This window comes from Oncorhynchus gorbuscha, linkage group LG13 (assembly GCF_021184085.1).
Source record: "Oncorhynchus gorbuscha isolate QuinsamMale2020 ecotype Even-year linkage group LG13, OgorEven_v1.0, whole genome shotgun sequence".
Lineage (NCBI taxonomy): Eukaryota > Metazoa > Chordata > Actinopteri > Salmoniformes > Salmonidae > Oncorhynchus > Oncorhynchus gorbuscha.
The window spans coordinates 63933814-63953130 of record NC_060185.1 but is presented as its reverse complement, the minus strand read 5'-3'; the positions used below and the strand labels follow the sequence as shown (position 1 = coordinate 63953130).

The window sequence follows — 19317 nt, the reverse complement described above, 5'->3', positions numbered from 1 at the left end:
TAAACTGAAATATCTCTGTAATATCTCTGTGATATCTCTGTCGGGTGCCTTTTAGAGTTTTGTCTCTATCTGAGTGTGTGAGTGGGATAACCTCAGCCCACGGCTGTCAAAAAGCAGCCGCGTAGCTAATTAATTATCACCTGATCAAAGACATCCCCCTCAGTGATGTGGTGTTTTAGCACAGGCAACATGAAAGCAGTAGTATGGTGCCTTAGCTGAAGCTAACATGAAGTTCTTAGTAAGGCAGCATGTTAGCCGATGCTAAAGTGAAAGCAGTAATACGGTGCATTAGCGGAAGCTAACATGTATGTAGGTAGTAATGTGGTGTGTTAGCGCAGGTTACCATGAAAGCAGTGCTAGAGTGCATTATGCTGAAGCTAACATGTAGTACAGTGGAGGCTCCTCAGAGGAGGAAGGGGAGGACCATCCTCCGGTGAATTTCATGTTTTTTTAAATTGTGAAACATTAAAAAAGTTGTCCTTTTTAGATAAAACTATACTAAATCTATTCACGTCACCAAATAATTGATTCAAACACACTGTTTTCAATGGAGGTCTACGATAGCCTCAACAGCACTCTGTAGGGTAGCAACATGGTGTAGCCGGAGGACAGCTAGTTTCCATCCTCCTCTGGGTACATTGATTTCAATACAATACCTAGGAGGCTCATGGTTCTCACCCATTCCATAGAATTACACAGTAATTATTACAACATCCTGTCTTGTCCTCCAACTTATCAGAGCTTTTGCAGCATAAACTGACATGTTGTCCATCCAATCAAATGATCAGAAAATGAATCTAGTACTGAAAGCATAAGCTCCAGCTGCATGCACTGCAGTGCATAACATGTGGTGAGTATTTGACTCTAGTGGAACAGTTTTTAACAAATGTATTTCTTTAAAAATTAAGAAGCAAGAGAGGAAGAGAGAGAGAGCTAGCTATATCTCCATGTTTTTTTCTCTCACTTTCACTTAACTAGCGAATGCAGCTTGCTAGTTTAGCCTACTCAAACACCCCTCTCAAACAGAGAGGGGTGCTATGTTAGCTGGCTATAGCTATCCAACACTGGAACTCTTCCAAGTTAAGGTAAGCTTTTGGTTTTATTAGTTTATTAATTGCCAGGGCCTGCTAAATTGCTTGCTGACTGTACATTGTACTGCATGATTGTAGTGGGTTTACGGACACGTTAGTTCTAGTAGCTCTGTTGACTAGTATGACGTTAGCGAATATGGTGACAATGATGTAGGCTGTGTGTAGCGGTTAACAGTTATGATATAAATGTGTGGCTTGGAAAGGTCTTTCCTCCTGGTCACAGACAGCTGATGTGTTGTGCACTGAAGTCCACAAACGAAGGGAAAAGGTGAGAGGAGGGGAGAGCGCGTAGATGTGACAATGAATTATACAACAACTGATCATGCTGTTTGCATGTGGCTGCTATGAAAGTGAACTGTGTTTGCATGTGATCAGAGGGGTATTCATTCCTGGGATAACATACCTGAATTTGTTCAATAGAAACTCCAATAGACACTTTTGTTTGCACTGTTGGACTAATGGTTTTACACCCTAGATGAGCTAGATGCAGGCAAGAGTGATCAAGGCGATATTGAAAGTGTTACTGTCTGTCACATTGTAAACGTTGTAAACTTTGTTGTAAACTTTAATTCATAGGCTAGGTTGTCGCAACCTCATGATGGGTATAGGTCAAATTCAAGTATCATGTAGTAGCCTAAACCTATCGATGTTACATTGAGCTGGGTGAATGGAATATGCTGTAATAGCAATAAGGCAATGCTCATTAAAAAACAGAATCGTCCTCCCTCATCTTAAATGGTACCGGCTACCACTGATGTAGTAGTTAGTAATAAGCAGTGTGTTAGCCAAGGCTAACATGAAAGCAGGGTTTAATATGGAGAAGAAACGTAGCATGACCTGGCATAGGCCAACATCCTCTTGGAGTGTTAGTGTTTAGCATTGGCAAACAAGCCTTCAGATCAGTAATGTTGTGTGCATTAACTCAGTTTAATTGGTTAGATTGAATTCATTTCTTGAACACAAAACATGCAGTATTTAATCTAGTGTAACCTGCACAGAAAAAGCACATATCTCAACAGTAATATCAGCATGTGTGTGTGTATGCTAACATGAGAGAAAATGTGTTTTTTAGATGTGCATTTTAGCTCCCGGCTCTCGTGGAGCATCAGAATCCTATCTGTCGGATGCATTACACAGAACACGGCAGGGAATACTTATCAGGCTCATTTATTTTCATATGGTTCTTTTGAATTTCAGGTCCTTACATGGCTATTCTCTACAGGAGGGCGGACCAGACACTAATGACTCGAACATACTGGTCACAACCATTTTTAATCAAAGGGTGGGTGTGTCGGGGAAAAGGGGGGTGTGTTTGGGTGTGTCGGGGAAAAGGGGGTGTGTGGTTGTGTTGTCTTTTGGATTCAGCCTTTGTTCCGGGTTACACTTGTCTTTTGAATTGACATTCAACAGATATCACTGAAAGACTTCAAAGACAGGAGAGAGAAAGTGTGTTCCTAATGGGTTGGAACAGCCTGCTACATGTGGTACATACTCAAACAAATGGGTCAGTTATAGATACACACACACACACACACACACACACAAACAGACAATGAGTAAAGTAGTCAAATGAGGCACGACATAGAAAAATAGGGATGGGAGACATAACAGATAGACATAGTTCACTTAGTAAGTTTTTGACGCCAAGACCTTGTTGAATATTTGATGGAACTTCCTGGTTTATTCAGGCCAATGCAGAGGTACACCTCACCGACAATAATTGGGCTGTTATTGCCGTTTAACTTTCACCCCGTTGGTCACAGACCCTCAGTTCACATGAGTGATTGAGAAAGAGAGGGAAAGAAACCAGAAGTAAACAGTAAATGACTTTAGACAGAATTCATATTGGCTGCTGATCAGCGCCCTGCAACTGGGATGATGTTGGAGCCAGAATGGTGGTGGCTGAATCCCCAGCACAGCATTGCCTCTGGAGGAAGAACATTTAGCCCTGAGCCAGAATGGCCTACGGCTCACAGCTCTACCACAGCTCAGCGGCTCTGGTCCTGTTTAATTAACACAGGGCGAATGGAAACTAGAGGGCTCAGTGGGGCAGAGGCAGTAATTCCAGAAGTTGCGTGCTACAGGCTGTAGGTGTGACCCCTGTTGACCTCTACACCAGTCTGCTACCTCCCTGACAGCATGTCAGCCTGCTCTTTAATAGGAGGCTGTCTCAGGGTGCACTGCTGTGTTATGAATGGAACTAGACGGGCATAAGAAGAGTCCAAGCCACTCACTGTACAATAGGAGAGGGGACAGATTGCAAACAGACAGATAAACAGACAAGGACATCAGTTTTCTCAAGCACATTCAGACATAGAGACAGAAAGAGAGGAACAAGAAAAACGACTCCATATGCATACATGAAGAGGTGTGTTAATCAGGTGGACATCGATTTACAGTTTATGCACACACACACACACACGAGCGCGTGCACACACACACACACACACACGAGCGCGTGCACACACACACACACACACACACACACACACACACACACACACACACACACACACACACACACACACACACACACACACACACACACACACACACACACACACACACACACACACACACACACACACACACACACACACACACACACACACACACACACACACACACACACACACACACACACACACACACACACACACTATGGATCAGATAAATGGATTGCACTCTAGAGAGAGAACATCAGATGTTGGCAGCCGTACTGAAACCACAACCTCTCTGGGCAATTATAGGAAGAGGCTATAACTGTATATACTGTATATATGGTCTGAACATAGCCTACGCAGACAGGTTATCACCTTGCATCAGATAGTGTGTGTGTGTGTGTGTGTGTGTGTGTGTGTGTGTGTGTGTGTGTGTGTGTGTGTGTGTGTGTGTGTGTGTGTGTGTGTGTGTGTGTGTGTGTGTGTGTGTGTGTGTGTGTGTGTGTGTTTCTGGAGAATTGTATTATTAAAGGATGACTCAGAAGAGTCAGGAGTCAGGTGTTAAGCGGTCACACACACCACACACACACACACACACATGCACACACACCCGGCAGAGGTGGTCTGTTTGTGTTGTGGGGTCACGTTATTTCTCTGAGGTAATTGTAGAAAGCTGAAGGATCGTCGATCAAAGCTCAGTGTGTAATAAGAACAAAGCTAATCTTCCCTTTCATTGCAACACTTCTAGTCAAACAGCCTTCACCCAGCCTTCACTCAGCCTTCACCCAGCACTGGAAAGCCAGACTACAGAGCTAGTCAGAGCCAGGGGTCTGGGCCCTGTCTTCTCACTCAACCACTAATTAGTGAAATGCTGTCACGCCCTCCTCTCACTCTGACCCGCCTTCGCAAGGTCTTCTGGGTAAATGACGCCATCCATTCCTATAAAATTCACTGCCCTTTGACCTCATGGTTGTAGAGGTCACATTGACTTCACTGATTGGTTGATTCTTGACACCTCTGGGTTCCTGGGTCAGGGAGATGCATCCTGGGAATTTTGCAGCATTCCAGTGTACTCTGGCTCTTAATTTGTGAAGCTCTGGTGGTAGTTTGTTTACTGTGTGTGTGTGTGTGTGTGTGTGTGTGTGTGTGTGTGTGTGCGTGCGTGCGTACGTGCGTGCGTGCGTGCGTGCGTGTGTACAAAACCATGAGAGTGGTTATATGCTGAGTGTACAAAATATTAGGAACACCTTCCGAATATGGAGTTGCAACCCCCTCACACACATTTGTTTGCCCTCAGAACAGCCTCAATTTGTCAGGGAATGGACTCTACAAGGTGTCGAAAGCGTTCCACAAGGATGCTGGCCCACTGTGCTTCCCACCCACAATGTTGTTGTTGTTGGCTGGATGTCTTTTGGGTTGTGGGCCATTGTAGACACAGGAAACTGTTGAGCGTGAAAAAAGCAGCAGCGTTGCAGTTCTTGACACAAACCGGTGCGCCTGGCACCTACAACCATACCCCGTTGTAGACACTTAAATCTTTTGTCTTGCCCATTCACCCTCTGAATGACACACATAATCCATGTCTCAATTGTCTCAAGGCTTAAAAATCCTTCTTTATCCTGCCGCCTCCCCTTCATCTACACTGATTGAAGTGGATTTAACAGGTGACGTCAATTAGGGATTATAGCTTTCACCTGGATTCACCTGGTCTATGTCATGGAAAGACCTAATGTTTTGTACACTCAGTGTAGAACATCCATTAGTTTGTGCAGTTTATGCATGTACAGGTCTACCTTCTGGTTTGTGTCAATCTGTCTGGACCACTGAGCTTTACCACATTGTGTCTATCTCACTGCTCTCATTTCGTTCTGTGTTGCTGTATAACGTTTGCATTTAGTTTCTCTGAGTGTGTGTTTTTGTTTTCTATGGGCGTAATTAGTCGGTGAGTGACCTTGGGGTCCCGGGCGGCGGCGACGGTAACAAGTGCTTGGTTAACCGTTAGATGGCGTGTTTTTTTCTGGTGATAGAGGAGACGGTAGGGGACACGGTTGATTTAATGTAATGAAACGGTCTGTTATTCTAACAGAGCCAATAAGCTGCTCTGAGACAGAGCGGACAGGATATCAGTCCACACAGTGTGTGTGTGTGTGTGTGTGTGTGTGTGTGTGTGTGTGTGTGTGTGTGTGTGTGTGTGTGTGTGTGTGTGTGTGTGTGTGTGTGTGTGTGCGTGCGTGCGTGCGTGCGTGCGTGCGTGCGTGCGTGCGTGCGTGCGTGCGTGCGTGCGTGCGTGCGTGCGTGCGTGCGTGCGTGCGTGTGTTTCCGCGTCTCATCAAACTGTAATATCATGTGTCCCAGGGGACCTGAGGTAGATATGCGATGTTCAGACATCTCTCCCTCTTCAAATATTGAAGTACCTCTCTTCTGCCTATTATGATGGTTATAAATGTCACGGCCCATAACTCTGCCGTGACAAACGATTACAGCCGACTCAACAGGCGGTGTGTGCGTGTGTGTGTGGGTGTATTATAAATGTCAGCCCTCATATCTCACCTGCGGTAAATGTGTCCTAAGGACCATAGCGTGCGTGCATGCGTGTGTGTGTGCATGTATGTGTGTATGTCTATGCTAGCAGATGTGTTTTTACTGTTTGCTCATATTTTCTATTGCCATACTTTAGTCGAGCTTCACTCTAGATTATCTAGTTGTGTCCCCTGTCCCTCAATAGAGTAAACTTCTCCTTCACTTGGAAGCTGCCTCCCAAAAGGCCACGTATAAGAATGTATTTAGCATTCTTTAAATCTTCTTTTAAAGTAGTTTGCTACTTTGCTTTGAGCAAAACCTTGAGAAAACGATATTCTGACAAAGCCACTGTGTGTGGAGGGTGTGTGCTTCTGTTAGTTGGTGTGTGTGCGCACGTGTGCTGGTTACCCATTTCCTCTTCACTGTGTGTGTGTGTGTGTGTGTGTGTGTGTGTGTGTGTGTGTGTGTGTGTGTGTGTGTGTGTGTGTGTGTGTGTGTGTGTGTGTGTGTGTGTGTGTGTGTGTGTGTGTGTGTGTGTGTGTGTGTGTGTGTGTGTGTGTGTGTGTATTTTGCTTCCAGGAGAGTCGGTCAGTGATGAATATTCATGCTCAGAAAGCGATAGGACTCTTCAATTGGGCTTTGGGGCCTCTCTCTCTCTGTATCTGTCTCTCTCTCTGTAAGAACTAGAGGCTTTCTCATTGCATCAGACGCATATTTTCCCATAAGCCACTGGGGTTTATTCTCCAGCATGTGGACTGAAATGCCCTCTGTTTATCTCTGCTATTCTTCAATTACATGCAGAATAAAATTTCACCTCCGTGGATTTCATTTCTCACCCGTTCATTCTGTTCAATCGCTCGTCTTCCCGAGAGGCTCTCCATGGTCTTTCATCCCTCTATCGTTTATCCTCTCCCTCACTCCCTTTATCCTGATCCAGCCCTCACTCCCTATTCTACTGTAGGCCAAACGGAATCACACCCTGTGGAGTTCATACAAACGGAAAAGATACTGTGTATATATACAGTACCAGGTCAAAAGTTTGCACACACATACTCATTCAAGGGATTTTCTTTATTTTACATCGTAGAATACATTGTAGAATAATAGCGAAGACATCAAAACTGGGAAATAACACATATGGAATCATGTAGCAACCAAAACAGTGTTAAACAAATCAAAATATATTTTAGATTTTGGATTCTTCAAAGTAGCCACCCTAGCCACCCGTTGCCTTGATGACAGCTTTGCACACTCTTGGCATTCTCTCAACCAGCTTCACCTGGAATGCTTTTCCAACAGTTTTGAATGAGTTCCCTCATATGCTGAGCACTTGTTGGCTGTTTTTCCTTCACTGTGCAGTCCAACTCATCTGATGCAGCACTCCATCACTCTCCTTTTGGTCAAATAGCCCTTTCACAGCCTGGAGGTGTGTTGGGTCATTGTCCTGTTGAAAAACAAATGATAGTCCCTCTAAGCGCAAACCAGATGGGATGGCGTATTGCTGCATAATGCTCTGGTAGCCATGCTGGTTAAGTGTGCCTTGAATTCTAAATAAATCACCATCACACCTCCTCCTCCATGCTTCATGGTGGGAACCACAAATGTATAGAGACAAAGTAGAGTCGCAATTCAAGGGCTCAGACACGAGAGGTATGTGACAGAGTCTACAGTCAATCATCGACTATAAACGGAAAACCAGCCCCGTCGCGGACCAGGATGTCTTGCTCCCAGACAGACTAAACAACTTCTTTGCTCGCTTTGAGGACTATACAGGGCCACTGACACGGCCCACTACCAAAACCTGCGGGCTTTCCTTCACTGCAGCCGACGTGAGTAAAACATTTAAACGCGTTAACCCTCGCATGGCTGCAGGCCCAGACAGCATCCCCGGCCACGTCTTCAGAGCATGCTCAGACCAGCTGGCTGGTGTGTTTATGGACATATTCAATAATTCCCTGTCCCAGTCTGCTGTTCCAACATGCTTCAAGAGGGCCTACATTGTTCCTGTTCCCAAGAAAGCAAAGGTAACTGAGCAAAATGACTATCGCCCCATAGCACTCACTTCCGTCATCATGAAGCGCTTTGAGAGACGAGTCAAGGACCATATCACCTCCACCCTACCTGACACCCTAGACCCACTCCAATTTGCTTACCGCCCCAATAGGTCCACAGACAACACAATCAATTTGATCATGAATGCCTGATTCTGTCTCCTCTGAACAGTTGATGTTGAGATGTGTCCGTTTCTTGAACTCTGTGAAGCATTTATTTGGGCTGCAATTTCTGAGGCTGGTACCTGTAATGAACTCATCCTCTGCAGCAGAGGTAACTCTGGGTCCTCCTTTCCCGTGGCGGTCCTCATGAGAGACAGTTTCATCAAACTCTTGATGGTTTTTGCGACTACACTTGAAGATACTTTCAAAGTTCTTGACATTTTCCGGATTGACTGACTTTCATGTCTTCAAGTAATGATGCACTGCCATTTCTCTTTGCTTATTTGAGCTGTTCTTGCCATAATATGGCCAATGGCCTTTTACCAAATAGCGCTATATTCTGTATACCACACCTACCCTGTCACAAGACAATTGATCGGCTCAAATGCATTAACCTTTTCATATGAGTTCCAAATGCCTCTCACGGTCGCCCCAGCGTGAGTTGTTTATTTTCTAACAAGTTGTATTTTTTTAACAACAGTTTGAATTGTGGTGTGTTCCACCTCCTCATTAATTCACATTCAGTGTTTGCGGACAATTTATGTTTGAGGCTTTACTCAGCTGGATGGACGTCTCTCTTTCAGGAGAACCCGCCAAACTCATGTTCGTGCAGCTCAAGTATGCATATATTTGAGCAGTCTTGCCAGAATTTGAACATAATTTGAACATTGTTGCCACTACAGGGGCATACAGTATGTATGTATACATTTTATATTTTTTATTTTCACCTTTTTTTAACCATGTAGGCCAATTGAGAACAAGTTCTCATTTACATCTGCGACCTGACTAAGATAAAGCAAAGCAGTGCGGCACAAACAACAACACAGAGTTACACAGGGAATAAACAAGCGTACAGTCAATAACACACAATAGAAAAAAAGAAATATATACAGTGTGTGCAACTGGCGTGAGGAGGTAAGGCAATAAATAGGCCATAGTAGCGGAGTAATTACAATTTAGCAAATGAACACTGGAGTGATAGATGAGCAGATGATGATGTGCAAGTAGAAATACTGGTGTGTAAAACAGTAGAAAAGTAAATAAAAACAACATGGGGATGAGGTAGGTAGATTGGATGAGTTATTTACAGCCAGTGGGTCTAGCGACGAATATGTAGCGAGGGCCAGTCGACTTGAGTATACAGGTCGCAGTGGTGGGTGGTATAAGTGGCTTTGGTGACAAAATGGATGGCACTGTGATAGACTGCATCCAGTTTGCTGAGTAGAGTATTGGAAGCTATTTTGTAAATGACATCGCTGAAGTCGAGGATCGGTAGGATAGTCAGTTTTACGAAGGTATGTTTGGCGGCGTGAGTGAAGGAGGCTTTGTTGTGAAATAGGAAGCCGATTCTAGATTTAATTTTGGATTGGAGATGTTTAATATGAGTCTGGAAGGAGAGTTGACAGTCTAGCCAGACACCTAGGTATTTGTAGTTGTCCACATATTCTAAGTCAGAACCGTCCAGAGTAGTGATGCTAGTCGGGCAGGTGGGTGTGGGCAGTAAACAGTTGAAAAGCATGCATTTAGTTTTACTAGCATTTAAGAGCAGTTTGAGGCCACGCAAGGAGTGTTTTATGGCATTGAAGCTCCTTTGGAGGTTAGTTAAAACAGTGTCCAAAGAAGGGCCAGATGTATACAGAATAGTGTTGCCTGCATAGATGTGGATCAGGGAATCACCCGCAGCAAGAGCGAAATCGTTGATATATACAAAAAAAGAGTCAGCCCGAGAATTGAACCCTGTGGAACACCCATAGAGACTGACAGAGATCCTGAATAATCGGTCGGCCTCTAATATGTGTGTGTATGTGTATGTATATATATACACACACACACACAAACACACACACACACACAAAACACTCACCAAACACAGACAGTACCAGTCAAACGTTTCGAACACCTACTCATTCAAGGGTTTTTCTGTTGGGGGAAAGCTGATGACTTACCTTCTACCAAACAGACAGAGGGACAGGAGGAGAGAAGTATACCTGATTATTAAATTACCAAACCTACTGGTGGGCTGTTAACGATCCAAGACAATAGGCTTTGATAGAAATGCTAGTCAGACCAATTGTAAAAAATACATGGTATTCCCACTATATAGCCTGCTAATGGGTATTTGATCTCACTTATTGACCTGTCAGACTAAAGGTATTGGAATCAGATGCACTCATTATGACTCTCCAACACAACTCCGGGCCCACTCTGCTTCCCATGGAACCAGGTAACCGTGGCGATGGTGTCTGTGGAGACCGGGGGTGGATTAACGTCTCCCCTGCCAGTAACCATGCCACGCCTCGACACACACACAATGGGAGGGGACAACACTAAGCCTGAGGGGACTGGCAAGCACACGTAAACACACACACACACACACACACACACACACACACACACACACACACACACACACACACACACACACACACACACACACACACACACACACACACACACACACACACACACACACACACACACACACACACACACACACACACACACACACACACACTCAAGGCAATGCCTGGATGGTGGCTACTGTGACAGACAGGAACATACATAGGCACACAAGTTGAAGCATGCATGCATACAGACTGTACACACACACTGAGCAGCTATTACAACTGAGCAGCTATTAATTTGGGGTCAGAACACTCCCCTCTAACAGGGCAGTTGGCAGTGAGGTTTGTCCTGTTTGAAAACCATCTTTACTATCAAATCATTCTCCTACACCCTGGACCCAGTCCAACAACGAGAGGACGTAAAATCAAGTTTTATTTTCTTCTTTCTCTTTTTATCTCTCTGGGGGAATATTATCCATAAAAGCAGAGTGGAACCGAGAGCGGCGAGCAGCGTTTCCGAGGGGAGGAGTTAGGGCATTGCACTCTTAACCTTTTTTTCCTAATGGAACTTTAAAGCGCTGGGGTAATGTGCTTCCTGCGGAGAGTAGTTGGGAATGGCTGTAGCTATTAAATGGTAATAGGGGTGCTTTTAAGCCTTGAATGGTTCCGAGCCTCTTGGAGAGGAGAGGTTAGAGGGTTAGTTGTGCTTCAGAGACACAACCCTTGAGGGAACTGTATTATTAAACCCAATAAGACCCAATTAACTGCTTTAGAGTTTGTACCTATATAAAATTGTCAGTAGTCGGTACAACCTAATGCTATTTTAGCGTGCAGGCCAAGGTGTGATCGCTGTGACCTCTAACCTTTACCTTAGCCCAAGGGTCGTCTCTCCCTGCACTATGCTCCGCTGTGATTAGAATGCACTAAGTCACCGTGGCTGGGGTCAGAGAGCACACCTACATGTCCCAGGTCAATCAGTTTCGCCTATAGAGGCTTCAGCAGGGTGTATGTTAGTCCTCAGTTGTTAATGCCGCAAATGGGAGAAGAAATATATGTTTTTCAGTTTCTCATACTGAATATTCAAATCAAAATGTATTTGTCACATGCGCTGAATAGAACAGGTGTAGTAGATCTTACAGTGAAATGCTTACTTACAAGCCCTTAACCAACAATGCAGTTTTAAGAAAAATACAACAACAAAAAAGTTACAAATAAAAGTTACAAATAATTCATGAGCAGCAGTAAAATAACAATAGCGAGGTTATATACAGTGGGGAACCGGTACATAGTCAATCTGCGGGGACACCGGTTAGTCGAGGTAATTGAGGTGATATGTACAGGTAGGTTGAGTTATTAAAGTGACTATGCATAAATAATAAGTAGTAGCAGCGGTGTAAAAGAGGGGGGAAGGGGGGCAATGCAAATAGTCTGGGTAGCCATTTGATGAGATGTTCAGGAGTCTTATGGCTTGGTTGGTAGAAGCCATTTAGAAGCCTCTTAGACCTATACTTGGCGCTCTGGTACCGCTTGGCGTGCGGTAGCAGAGAGAACAGTCTATGACTGGGGTGGCTGGAGTCTTTGATTATTTTTAGGGCCTTCCTGTGGCATCGCCTGGTATAGAAGTCATGGATGGCAGGAAGCTTGGCCCCAGTACTGGGCCGTACGCAATACCCTCTGTGTACCTTGTGTTCGGAGGCCGAGCAGTGATGCAACCCGTCAGGATGCTCTCGATGGTGCAGCTGTAGAACCTTTTGAGCATCTGAGGACCCGTGCCAAATCTTTTCAGTCTCCTGAAGGGGAATAGGTTTTGTCGTGTCCTCTTCACGATTGTCTTGATATGCTTGGATCATGTTAGTTTGTTGGTGATGTGGACGCCAAGGAACTAGAAGCTCTCAACCTGCACCACTACAGCCCCTTCGATGAGAATGGGTGCGTGGTCGGTTCTCCTTTTCCTGTAGTCCACAATTATCTCCTTTGTCTTGATCACATTGAGGGAGAGGTTGTTGTCCTTGCACCACACGGTCAGATCTCTGACCTCCTCCCAAAAAGCTGTCTCGTCGTTGTCGGTGATCAGGCCTACCGCTGTTGTGTCATCTGCAAACTTAATGATGGTGTTGGAGTCGTGCCTGGCCATGCAGTCATGAATGAACAGGGAGTACAGGAGGGGACTGAGCACGCACCCCTGAGGGGCCCCCAGTGTTGAGGATCAGTGTGGCGGATGTGTTGTTACCTACCCTTAGTCTTGGATGAGAGAGCATAAATAAAGTGTGTGTGTGTGTGTGTGTGTGTGTGTGTGTGTGTGTGTGTGTGTGTGTGTGTGTGTGTGTGTGTGTGTGTGTGTGTGTGTGTGTGTGTGTGTGTGTGTGTGTGTGTGTGTGTGTGTGTGTGTGTGTGTGTGTGTGTGTGTGTGTGTGTGTGTGTGTGTGTGCAAGAAAAGGGGTGCGTGTTTGTGTGTGTGACAGATGTGGAGAAACATACACTGAATGTGCAAAACATGATTTTAAAAAACTGCTCTTCCATGACATAGACTGACCAGGTGAATCCAGGTGAAAGCTGTGATCCCTTATTGATGTTAAATCCACTTCAATCAGTGTATATGAATGGGAGGAGAGAGGTTAAATAAATATTTTCAAGCCTCGAGACAATTGTACCATATTTGTGCTTTTCAGAGAGTGAATGTGCAAGACATAAAATGTAAGGGCCTTATAAACGAGATATGGTAGTAGGTGTTCCGGTTTGTGTCAAGAACTGCAACGCTCCTGGGTTTTTCAAGCTCAACAGTTTCCTGCGTGTTTCAAAAATGGTCCACAACCCAAAGGACATCCATCCAACTTGACACAACTGTGGGAAGCAATGGAGTCATCATGGGCCAGCATCCCTGTGGAATGCTTTCAACACCTTGTAGAGTCCATGCCCTGATGAATTGAGGCTGTTCTGAGGGCAAAAGTGGGTGCAACTCAATATTAGGAAGGTGTTCCTAATGTTTTGTGCACTCAGTGTATTGACACCACTTAGACTGGGTAAAGGGGCTAAACAGCACCATTAAAAGCCACAAGAGAGCTGCTCTCAGCCACTAAATTGCCAATTCATTTGTGAAATCGACTCAATAAAGACCTCCAATAGCAAGTAATGCACAGACAATCTGTCTCAGCAAGACACTCACTGTGAGAAGAGGACCAGAGATAAACAACTTTGGTGTCAAATTAGTCCTAAATGTTACAGCCCATTGGCTACCATGATGGACCAAAGCTTTAATGATTATCCTGACCAATGTGTTTTTGGGTGTCTGAGCAAAAAAGAGAGGAAAATTCTGAAAGGGAGAGTTGGGGTGTGTGTGTGTGCGTGCGTGTGTGAGTGAGTGAGCGTGCGTGTGTTAGAGCCTTCAAGTCCAACCCAGGTCTCGGTGCTCTGGTGGCCAACTGGAGGGCCAAGGTGACTGGGGTTGGCAAGCAGAGGGCTTCCTGCCAGATGAACGGTCAGCCAAGACAGGGCTGGATCTGATTAACACACTCATCTCTTCTTCACACACTAATGGTTGTACCCCCCCCCTCTCCACACACACACACACACACACACACACACACACACACACACACACACACACACACACACACACACACACACACACACACACACACACACACACACACACACACACACACACACACACACACACACACACACACACACACACACACACACACACACACATACAAACACACACCATTATCCATCCTGACCCCATGGTCTTTTTGGATACAGTATGTGTCCCTGAGTCTCCATAGGGAGGGTCTATAATGTGTACAAAACTGCAGGATACATGGGAAGAATGAATAGAGCAGAACTGTATAAGCAGTGTCACGGTGGATTTAAGCTAAATAACGGATCATATGACATTGTCACTTTGCCAACCCCCTCCTCCCCTCCTCTTGTCCATGGCCACCCTCATCTTAGCTGTACCTGCCAACTCGATGCCATCTGTGCCAATCCACAGACTACCGTTACTGCACCCAGGGGGCATCAATCAGACAATCAACCTGGCACTTACAGAAGGACAATGACTGGACAAGAAGGGATGGTCGTGTGGTAAAGGGAAGTGTGTGTGTGTGTGTGTGTGTGTGTGTGTGTGTGTGTGTGTGTGTGTGTGTGTGTGTGTGTGTGTGTGTGTGTGTGTGTGTGTGTGTGTGTGTGTGTGTGTGTGTGTGTGTGTGCGTGCGTGTGCGTGTGTGTGCGTGTGCGTGTGCGTGTTGGTTATAGGGTATAGGGTAACAGATTCGATTGTCCCTCCCTATAGTGGCATCCTTGGCTCCCGACAGCTGTCACTCACACTTTAACCCACTTTGCATCATGGGCTGACGCACACAAACATACGAGCATGCACGCATGCTGGCACCCTCTCCCAGTCCCCTCTCCCAGTCTTTTGCTCTCTCCTCCGATCAGAACGTTTTCCTTCATAGTCCTTTATCGAGCATTAGTTTGTTTAGCATCTGTCACTCTCCACCTCTCCACTCGTTTATCAGACGGAGACCGCCTCGCTCATGACATGAGGATAGCGTTGCTACGGAAACCACCGGTCCGAAAAATAATCGGAGACAATTGGGACGTTTTTAATGTGTTTTGGTTTTATATTAAAACAAATCGAAGATGCAGTGAGTGGGAGGGAGAAAGGGTAGAGGAGAGAGGGAGATAAATATTCTATCGGGGTTATTAACACTTAAAGGTCAGGGCCGTAGCGAATAGAGACTAAAGATGTAAGATTGAGGTGGGTTGAAGGAGCAAGCAAAAGATTTTGAGAGTGAGAGAGGGATAGTGATACAGGGAGTGAGAGACGGGGATTGTGAGTAAAATAAAGTGGGAGGGAGAAAGAGGAAGTAGTAGGGAGAGAGGGATCATAAATAAGGAGAGAGGGATAGTGAAAGAGGAGAGATACGGAATATGGTGCAGTTGGTTAAACAGCCAAGGCTTTTCACTCAGGCCTGTAATAGGCAGATAAAGGCTCTGCTTTCCCCTCTCTCTCTCTCTCTCTCTCTCTCTCTCTCTCTCTCTCTCTCTCTCTCTCTCTCTCTCTCTCTCTCTCTCTCTCTCTCTCTCTCTCTCTCTCTCTCTCTCTCTCTCTCTCTCTCTCTCTCTCTCTCTCTCTCTCTCTCTCTCTCATCCCTCTTTTCTCCTCCATTATCCCAGGCTCTCATTATTACTCTATGAACTTCACGTGGGTTTTCTCCTCTTCTGTTCCAATCATTCTCCATTCTGCACCTTTTATGTCTGGGTAGTTGAATGTGTATATTTCTATCTGTTTTATATGTGGGTTGTATGAATGTGGGTTTCATTTTTGTATCTGTTTTGTACGTGGGTTGTAATTTTGTATCTGTTTAGTATGTGGGTTGCATTTGCTCTAAGCTGTCCTCGACCTCTCTGTAAACCATCTTCCCCTTCTCCCTTCCTCTCATGTCTTTCTCTCACCTCTCATCTCTCTCTTTCCCTCTCACCCACTCTTATCTCTTTCACCCTCGTCTCACCCCTCACTCTCCTCCTGTCACCCTCTTACCAGCTCTTACCCCCTTTCGCCCACATCCCCCTCTCATCTCTCCTCCTCCCCCTTCTCATCCTCCTCTTATCTCTCATTTCCCTCTCGGGCAGAAAGTCATTTTCAGCAGGGAATGAAATCAGATGAGTTTCTTCCTGCTCTGTAGCAGAGAGAGAGAGCCAAGGTAAACCCTAAAGAAGATATAAACACTCCACCTCAAGCCGACGCCACAAAAAAGACAGATATCAGGAAAAATATTGCCATGCCGTCTCTCAATTTCAGAAAGCGAGCGGGAGAAATAGAGAGAACAAGAGAGGGAGAGAGAGTCGGGGATGATGAGGGATTTAAAAAATGGCACATTCCTGGACAGCTTCAGACTGCACAGTAGAGAGTCAGAGATTTGACAAACTACTTCATAACCAACAGAAAACATGTATATCTTCCATATCTTCAAGTATTCCATTAAACCTTTTCACTAACATGCCTCCTTTAACTTTGAGAAGTGAACAGGTAATATCCTATGTATCTCAGACAGAGTTCAGTGTGTCAAATCGGAGGGCCTGTTGTCGGGACCTCTGGCAGTCTCTATGGGGTTCCACAGGGTTAAAGTCTCGGGCCGACTCTTTTCTCTGTATATATCAACAATGTCACTCTTGCTGCAGGTGATTCCCTGATCCACCTCTACGCAGACGACACCATTCTGTATACATCTGGCCCTTCTTTGGACACTGTGTTAACTAACCTCCAAACGAACTTCAATGCTATACAACCCTCCTTCCGTGGCCTCCAACTGCTCTTAAACACTAGTAAAACCAAATGCATGCTTTTCAACCGTTCGCTGCCCGCACCCGCCCGCTCGACGAACATCACTACTCTGGATGGTTCTGACTTAGAATATGTGGAGAACTAAAAATACCTAGGTGTCTGACTAGACTTTAAACTCTCCTTCCAGACTCATATTAGTCATTCCAAAATCAAATCTAGAATCGGCTTCCTATTTCGCAACAAAGCCTCCTTCACTCACACCGTCAAACATACCCTTGTAAAACTGACTATCCTACCGATCCTCGTCTTCGGCGATGTTGTAACCAGGGTGTAACCACCAGTGTATACCAGTACTAAACCAGGATGTAACCACCAGTGTATACCAGTACTAAACCAGGGTGTAACCACCAGTGTATACCAGTACTAAACCAGGGTGTAACCACCAGTGTATACCAGTACTAAACCAGGATGTAACCACCAGTGTCATACCAGTGTAAACCAGGATGTAACCACCAGTGTATACTCAGCTCACTGGTCACGATAACAACACCCACCCGCCCTCAGAGCATGCGCACTCCAGCAGGTATGTTTCACTGGTCATCCCCAAAGTCTGCAACCCCTGCTTCAAGAGGGCCACCATTGTTCCTGTTCTCTGAAAGCCAATGACTGGAACAAATTGCAAAAATTTCCCTCACTAACTTTAAACATCAGCTATCTGACCTCCACCCTACCTGACACCCTGACAGCTGTGCTTACCGCCCAAATGGTTCAAATAGCCCAACCAATCTACCTACCTTATCCCCATGGATTGAGGAATACCTATGTGAGAATGCTGTTCATCGACTCAGCTCTGCAACACCATAGTACCCTCCAAGCTCATCATCAAGCTCTAGACCCTGTAATAATTTGCTAAATGGGTACTGGACTTCCTGACGGGCTACTATGGCCTATTTATTGCCTTACCTCCTCACGCCATTTGCACACACTGTATATAGACTTTCTTTTTTTCTATTGTGTGTTATTGACTGTACACTTGTTTTTTTCCATGTGTAACTCTGTGTTGTTTGTGTCGCACTGCTTTGCTTTATCTTGGCCAGGGCGCAGTTGTAAATGAGAACTTGTTCTCAAAAATAGCCTACCTGGTAAATAAATGTACCTCAGCAGTGTATACAAAACTAAACCATGATGTACCAGGAAACAGTGTATACCAGTACTAAATCAGGATGTAACCACCAGTGTATACCAGTACTAAACCAGGCCATGTAATCACAGACAAACTGAATTGGTCCACTCACACTGACAGCGTGTGAAGAAGGCAGCAGCGCCATTCAACCCAGGATGTAACCACCAGTGTATACCAGTACTAAACCAGGATGTAACCACCAGTGTATACCAGTACTAAACCAGGATGTAACCACCAGTGTATACCAGTACTAAACCAGGATGTAACCACCAGTGTATACCAGTACTAAACCAGGATGTAACCACCAGTGTATACCAGTACTAAACTCCAGGATGTAACCACCAGTGTATACCAAGTACTAAACCAGGATGTAACCACCAGTGTATACCAGTACTAAACCAGGATGTAACCACCAGTGTATACCAGTACTAAACCAGGACTGTAACCACCAGTGCCATACCAGTACTAAACCAGGATGTAACCACCAGTGTATAACACACTGTCATTGACACTAACCCAACACCAGCCATTTTAATAATGGGAATTGAGTACTAAACCAGGATGTAACCACCAGTGTATACAATGCTACTAAACCAGGATGTAACCACCATTATACATCTCATATGCATATGTAATACTGTAACCAGACTGCATCCTTATGTAACCACCAGTGTATACCATTACTAAACCAGGATGTAACCACCAATGTATACCAGTACTAAACCAGGATGTAACCACCAGTGTATACCAGTACTAAACCAGGGTGTAACCATCCAACTTTGTATAAGACAGTAGTTTTGGAATTGTTAGTTAACCACCAGTTGTTATACTGCAGTACTAAACCAGGATGTAACCACCAGTGTATACCATTACTAAATCTGGATGTAACCACCAGTGTATACCAGTGACAAAACCATTTGATTTGATTTGATTTGATTTTAACCACCAGTGTATACCAGTAATAAACCAGGGTGTAACCACCAGTGTATACCAGTACTAAACCAGGATGTAACCACCAGTGTATACCAGTACTAAACCAGGATGTAACCACCAGTGTATACCAGTACTAAACCAGGATGTAACCACCAGTGTATACCAGTACTAAACCAGGATGTAACCACCAGTGTATACCAGTACTAAACCAGGATGTAACCACCAGTGTATACCAGTACTAAACCAGGATGTAACCACCAGTGTATACCAGTACTAAACCAGGATGTAACCACCAGTGTATA

The 19317-nt window shown here is 44.9% G+C and overlaps 1 protein-coding gene across 2 annotated transcripts in view; it reads left to right on the top strand.

Annotated features, from left to right (window-relative positions):
• LOC123993304 (testican-1-like) overlaps positions 1-19317 on the top strand; it is a 340549-nt gene that overhangs the window by 215990 nt on the left and 105242 nt on the right. The gene's annotated exons all lie outside the window — the stretch shown is intronic.